Raw genomic sequence first — 7,759 nt, 5'->3', positions numbered from 1 at the left:
TCTCCTTCCAAAAAATCCAGAACATTTTAAAAAATGTATGATTGATAAGCTCAGGGGGAAGATAAAAAAAAAAAATCTCATGAAACAGTCAATTAAATTCAAGAAAGGTATAAAATGAGGGAAAGAAAAGAAAAATGAACTCACGTAACAAGTTAAAATCAAGGTGGCCATTTATCCAACACCAATAACCACATTAAATATAATAGAGGGGTGGTTTGGAGAGAACTGAATAGGTGAAGCACAGTATTACTAATATATGAAACAACTTCACTGAAAAGAATGGAGACTAATGAGGCTGACTTTGGAAATTAGTCTGTAAGGATAAAGGCAAAAGGATATGTACAAGAATACTGTACTCCAGTTAGTAAAGCTTTCTCCCATGAGAGTATAAGTTAACAATTCTAATACTGTTATAATGCATACTGAGATCAAACTACTAAGTAAACAGATGGTGGATAGTGGAAGCCAAGTTTCTCACCATTCATGTGGCAGTTTACAGATGGACAAAGGAACAAGATTAGCATGATTCACATGCTAATAGATTAGAATCTGGAGATATTATAAGTAAGAACTCATGTTTAGTTTAATATACAGATGGTTACATGTAGAAGTATTTATACGTAATCACATATGGACAAGTAAGTATCCATACCTATACTTGCTTGATCTTTCAGGTGAGAGGGCCTAGAAGCAATGTGACTCCAGTAGCAATGAGCACAACTAGCATACAGACATTAATTTCCATTACAATAGCATTATACAATAAAATAAATCCATAGCCCTTGGAGAAATTGCTGATTCTAGGACTGAGGGGTAGGAACTCTATAAAATGAGCCAGAAGCCCTATCTTTCCAAAAAATTGGAAAGTGCTTTAAAATATTTCTACAATAATTGGGCTATGTCAAAGACACACAGGAGTCAACTAAAAAAGCTCCCAATTTGCAATGGTGGAATAATTTTTTTTTAATGTGGAATCAAAAAGCACTACTAAATGTTAGTTCATTAATAAAACATTCCCAAAGACCCTCCATTGGTAGGAATCTTTCTTCCTTTTTTAGGTCTTTATAGATTTCTAGCCACATGCATTAGAGATTACCCACTTTCTACCTTTCACTGTACTTGCATAGCTTACATTCGCTATTGGAAAGTCTCTTTTGTAAATTTAATTTATTTTGAAATGGATGAAAATTTTATATATTTATCATGTACAACATGAAGTTTTGTGAATTGGCTACATTTAGTTAGCATATAAATTAACATTTTCTGTGGTGAGAGCACTCACAATTTATTGTCCCAGGGACTTTCAAGAAGACAATACCAGGACCAGCAGTTGGCATAATGGCTATGTCATTGGACTCCCATGTAGCCGATCAGGGTTTGAGTCCCAGACCCAGTGGCTTAAACTCACGCCAGGCACATTTGCGTGTGTGTCCAAGATCCCAAGAGGAGAGTAGAGGAGAAGTGATTGCGGTATGGCAATCCCCCGTGGGGGTGATTTCTTGCTTTCTGTCTCTCTGTCTCTCTGGCGAGCACATGTGCCCTATAGCAAAAACCTCCCCCCCCCAAAAAAAGCTATCATATTGTTACTTTTTAAAAAGAATTTTTAAATTTAACTTTATTTATTTATTTATTTATTTATTTTAATTTGATCAGAGAGGGGCAGAGTGAGAGAGAGAAAGTGAGAAAGCAAGTCGCCAGGTCCAGTACTTGAACCGCTGTCAGTCATGTAAGAGTCCCTTAATCACCACACCACCTGCCCCACCCCAACAATACATTGTTATCAACTATAGTCACCATGTTGTACAATAGATCTGTTGAAATTATTCCTCCTTTCTAACTGACATATTTACTTTTACCAACATCTCCCAATCCTATCCTTCCCCTCAACCTTGATAATCACCATTATATTCTTTGCTTCTATGGGTTTGACTTTTTTTACATTCCATGTTTAGGTGATATTAAATGGCATTTATTTTTGTTTGGCTTATTTCATTTAATCTAATGTCCTCAAAATTCATCCATGTTGCAAATGACAGAATTTCCTTCATTAACAAACTTTTTGTAAGAAAAAAATACTTTATTGTAAATATTAACGAGAATTTAAACACAGCAAATATTTTTTGTTTCAAGTAAATATTGGTGCACCAAAACATTAAAAAAAGATTAACAAATATTATTACATATCTTTTTCGCAAAACAGAATGTCCCAGGATCTTGTCCCCAGATATTTCATGATGAAGAAGCTTTTTGTTGAATAACTAATTGTATGAAAATACCACGATACCTATCTGTATGATAATACCACATTTCCTTTTTGTCCTTAGAAAGATATAGGTTGGCCCAGCCGTGATGGCCTAAGTAGAAGGGTACTGCTGCATGATACTGGCGCATGAGAAGCCAGAGTTCAGAACCTGGACAGATCTGAACATACTGGGCATGGGAGTGTACATATGATCCCGGCTGATGGGGAAGCTGGGACAGAAGCAGCGTGGTGGGGTAAGACTCTGTCAGGTGTTTCTCTCTCTCTCATAAAAATATGAAATAAAAATTAAAAAATAAGTAAATGTCACTTATTTATTCTTGAGTTTGAGAACATTAACCTAGGATACCATCATCTGAAAATTTATCATCTAAAATATAATTTATATGATCAACTGTACTGTCATCATTAGATTCAGGAGTGCTACTATCTATCTCTTTGCATTTATATTCTGATTCATCTAGCAATTTTGAAATATCTTCCTCTATCAGTTCTCTTCTCTTACCACTATGGATAGAATATAAAAAATTCTAAACTTTCAACTTGTTTTGTGAAATCTTAAAGTAAACTATATGGATGGTTTCTTCAGTCTTCTTTTATACTTTCTTGAAAAATTATGTAATACTTAAGACAATAAAATAAGGAAATTGAAACAGAAAACTTTAAATTTTTGCATGTTCTATATTGTAACTTCTGTTTACATATAATAGTTGTACATATTTATGGGAAACAGCATGGGTTTTGGGTTTTCTTTGTTGTTGTTTTTTAGTATATATGGGAGGCCAGACAGTGGAAAAGCAGTAAAATGTGATACTCTGAGGCAATCCCAGGTGTGAAGTTTCCCAGTTCAAGTCTAGAGACCTCCCTGAGTACTCCAGGTACACACATGCCCATGACAGAGGACTGTCTGAAGGCTGGACATGGATCACAGATTCATGTCATTCTCTGTCTTTCTCTCTCTGTCTCACACTCAAAAAAGAAAAAGAAAGAAAGAAAAAAGAAAAAAAATGAAAGAAAGAAGAAATATAAATTCAAAACATGAATACAACATGTAATGATCAAATCACGGCAATAAATGTATTCACTATGATGAATAATATTCATTATTTTGTATAGGGCACACTCAAAATCCACACTATATATTGATTTGCCACACCAATTATTGTTACTCAACTGTACTAGCACTCTGTATCTCATTTCACTTTTCTGCATGCACTCTTGTATCTGATAACAAAGTTCCCCCAATAACCCCAATCCCATCCCTTCCTAGCTTCTCGTATTTACTATTACATTCTCCACTTCTATGCAGTTGAATCTTTAGCTTCTGCTTATAATCAAGGATATGTGGTATTTGTCTTTCAGTGCCTGGCTTATTATACTTAGTGTTATTACCTCCAGGTTTATCTATGTTGCTGCAAATGACAGAAATTCAGCCTTTTATGGCTGAATAGTATTCCATTATATACCCATTCATGAGTTGTGAGGTACTTAGGTTGATTCCGTATCTCAGCTACTTTGAGCAGTGCTGCAATAAACATGAAAGTGCAAATATCTCTACAACATACTGATTTCATTCCCTTTGGAGATATACCCATAAGTGGGATTGCTAGGTCCTATGGTAAGTCTATTTTTAATTTTTTGAGGCACCTCTATACTGTTGTCCATAATGACTATACTAATTTACATCCCTAGAACAGTATACAAAGCTTCCAATTTTTCCATATCTTCATCAATACTTACCTTCCTTCTTTTTGTTAATAGCCATTCTAACAAGTGTGAGGTGATATCTCATTGTGGTTTTAATTTGCATTTCCCTGATGGTTAATGATATTGAACTTTTTTATACTGTTGGGCATTTGTATATCTTCTTTTGAGGAATCTCTCTCCCAGTTTTTAGCATTTTTTCTTTTTAGATATTTACCATAGGGCATGTGTGCTCACTGGAGAGAGAAAGAGAGGGAAAGTGAGAAATCATGAGCCAGGGTGGATGGTCACACTGAAACCCCTTCTCCTGCATTCTCCTCTCAGGATTTGGGGCACGCATGCACATGTACTGAGCATGTTTTCCAAGCCACCGAGTGCAGGACTTGAACCACAGTCAGTGATATGGTATCCAGTGCTTTAACCAGCACACCATCGGCTGGCTCTTTTGCATATTTTTAAATTGTACTATTTATTTTCTTTCTATTGAATTGTCTGTGCTCCTTATATACGTTGGGTATTAACTCCTTATTAGATGTTTGGTTTTCAAATGTACAAAGAGACTTCAAAATGTTTGTGGAAAAATGGAATTAAAGTACAAATTTACTCTAGTACAAAAAAATTTTAAATCCATGTATAGTTTATTCATAATATGCATTTTCTGTGAACTTTTTGAAGTCCCTTCATTTTAATACATTCCAGAGGTTATCTCTCCACTCTGTCAATTGTTTCCTTTGCTGTGCAGAAGCTTTTCCATTCGATGTAACCCCAAATCTAGAATAATTTTAGCAACAAAATTAAGTTGTATTGCAATATAATCTGGAATCAGCATGTGGTGTGGGGGTTAAGGCACTGGATTCCCACATTGCTGACCATGGTTCAAGTCCCAGACCTGGCAGCTTGCACTTTCTTGCTCTATCTCACTCTGGTGAATGTGAATGCCTTATAGCAAATTAAAATAACAATAATAAATAAAAAAATTAAAAAGAAATATAACCTGAAATTTAAGATCCATCTGCACAAATTTACTCTGATATAAGTAAGTGGTTAATTAAATAAAAATATGGGAAGGGACAAGACAAATATTCGATTCACGAGAGTGCCAAATAATTCATATAGATAGTTCGCCCTCAAGATACTCCACATTCATTAAGGATGGGCCACATACATAGTGATGTCCTTCTAGAAAATACAGTATGGGAAGGCAGGGCAGGGGACATTACCTTAAAGTTACCTATAACCCCAATATAATTATTAGAAAAATCAGAGAAGTTCAGGGATATTCTACAAAATACCTGATTTCTTCTCCTCAAAACTGTCAAGGCCATCAGAAACAATAAAGTTCTGTGAAACTATCACTGCCAAGAGGAGCCTAAGGAGACATGACAACTAAATATAATGTGGGGTCCAGGCTGGAAGATCATGGAATGAAAAAGGACACTAGGAAAATACAGAGAAAATTTGAAAAAAATAATGACTTTAGTTAATGGTTATATGCCAATATTTATTCTTTAACCAATGTACCACACTAATGTAATATGTTAATTATAGGGGAAATCTGATGCCAGATATTCGGGAACTCTCTGTACTAGCTTCATACTTTTTTTTTCAAATGTGAAAATATCTTGAAATTTTAAAAATATAAATCTGGTAGAATTTACTATAGAAACAATGCTAGGCCTGGTGCCTTTGAGGGAGAATTGATCTTTGACAACTTTCTCAATTTCTTACATGGTGATTGGTTAAGTTATATTGTCTATGTGTTCTGGGAATCAGTTTGATCATTTTTATTGTCCTGGAAAATAAAATGTCTAATTCCAGATTATCTAGTCTTATTTATATGGAGCACAACAGAATTTTGAGGATTGCAATTAGCATCAGCCATGTAAGCTTCCAACTTAATGTGTCGGACTTTTCCAGCTCCTCTAGCAGGGATAACTAAATCCTCCTCCAAGAGAGTTTAGTTCTTGTATTCAAGACTTAACTTTTTTTTCTCTAATATCCCCTGGTATAAGCCATTTTATGGCCTGTGATCCCCAAGTTCATATGTTGACTCCGTATTAACACTCTTATCTTAGCAATGCCATTAGTACCTGGTACCATGCTGGCTTTTTCTTTTTCCTGCTGGATTCCTTCGACCAATACCTGCAGAGCTGAGGCTCTATACAGAAACTCAATCTTCAGTATTGCCTACTTTCATTATCCAGAGCCTACCCCGGTTTCGATTTCTTTTCTAGACCTCCTCTGTGCCATCTGCTTCATCTTCTACCAGGGGACTATCTTTTAAAGGTTTTCCCACACCTATCCAACAATAACCGAGTCCCCCTGGAGTTATAAAACATGGTGGCCACCACCACCACCCTTTTCTCCTCTCGGGAACCCTTTCTGGCTCCCAGGGATTTTCAATCAATCTTAATAAATGAGTCATTACTTGACATCAGCTTAAGGAAAGGTCTTGCCTGGTGATTTTTGCAAGGTAACAGGGAGAATTCCTTCTATCTACAAATTTCTTCCCTTTCTATTCTCCCCTTTGAAATGAATTTATGATTCTAGGTCTGTGTGAGGTAGGTTTTTGGGGGGTTTATACACACAAATTTCCCTTTCAACAGAAGATGCCTCAAAGCAACTAGCAATAGAGAAGAGCAATTTAAGAAAATGCTGCTAAAGCACAGAGACAAAAACAGATTGATTTCAGTTTCCAAGCTGCCCTCTGTAGCTGACCACCAATATATCTGCCTGTCCAAGGATGCTTGAAGGGATTTAGCATATGGTTTAGGCTTTTGTAGCAAGGATTCTGAGATCATTGCTTTAATAGAAGACACACATCCAACGAATGGCTACAAACTGCTTTAGCCCAAAAACACCATGTCTGAAAGAGATAGTATCACTTTTTTTAAATTTCATTTTCTTTAATACATTCAATCACATTATTTAGTTTACAAAATGAATATTTCAACAGGTGAACATTTCTCCCTAGTAGAGTTGATAAAACTATAAAATATCTTCAACAGATAATACCACATATCTTTGTCCCATACTTTTTTTTAATCTTTTTTTAATTAACTTACATTCATTCACTGAGGATTGTCACAGCATACAAAATATGGTTTCCCATCCATAGTGGGTTAATCATACATGTTATCATAAATAATTTTCCATTTCTGGTTTCATATATGTGTGTGTGTGTGTGTATATATATATATATATATATATATATATATCTTCCCCCTATTTCTCACCCTCTCTCTTTCAAGACAAAATAATTTGAGAGCGGAAAGCTTTTCAAATGTTCTAAACAGTTCTTAAATACTATCAATCCCATCCCCCACTACAGTTGGTTCAGGCTGCAACATGGGAAGATTTGGAATTAGTGAGATGGAAGAGACAGCTACTGGGGTTGCTAAGGAAGGTGATGGGGGTTGAAATAGCTTCCTGTGGGGTAGTGGATTATATGATGTATGATGTATGAGGAATGAGAGCCAACCTGGTATCAGATTAATGTGTTTTGGGGTCTTATGTAGGGGATTCCAGTTCCAAGTAATGGTTTGTACTGACTGATTTCTGGGAGAAACCAATTATCTTGGATATTGGGGATATAGTTGCAGCACCTTTCTAGTGCCGGGCTCTGACTGGGGGTTGCCACATCTGTACTTTGGTCTACCTGCTGATGTTATAGCTTTAGGTACTCAGAGCAGAAGGTGCTGCATTTGGATGAATGATCTGAAGCTAAGAAGATCTCAGTGTCACTGTAGTGAACTTAGGCAATCAACTTATAGAATTATTTCACTAGTAGAGGAG

Source organism: Tupaia chinensis, unplaced genomic scaffold, assembly GCF_000334495.1.
Source record: "Tupaia chinensis unplaced genomic scaffold, TupChi_1.0 Scaffold144058_2, whole genome shotgun sequence".
NCBI lineage: Eukaryota > Metazoa > Chordata > Mammalia > Scandentia > Tupaiidae > Tupaia > Tupaia belangeri.
The sequence above is the reverse complement of the archived record's forward strand: the minus strand, read 5'-3'. Positions refer to the sequence as shown.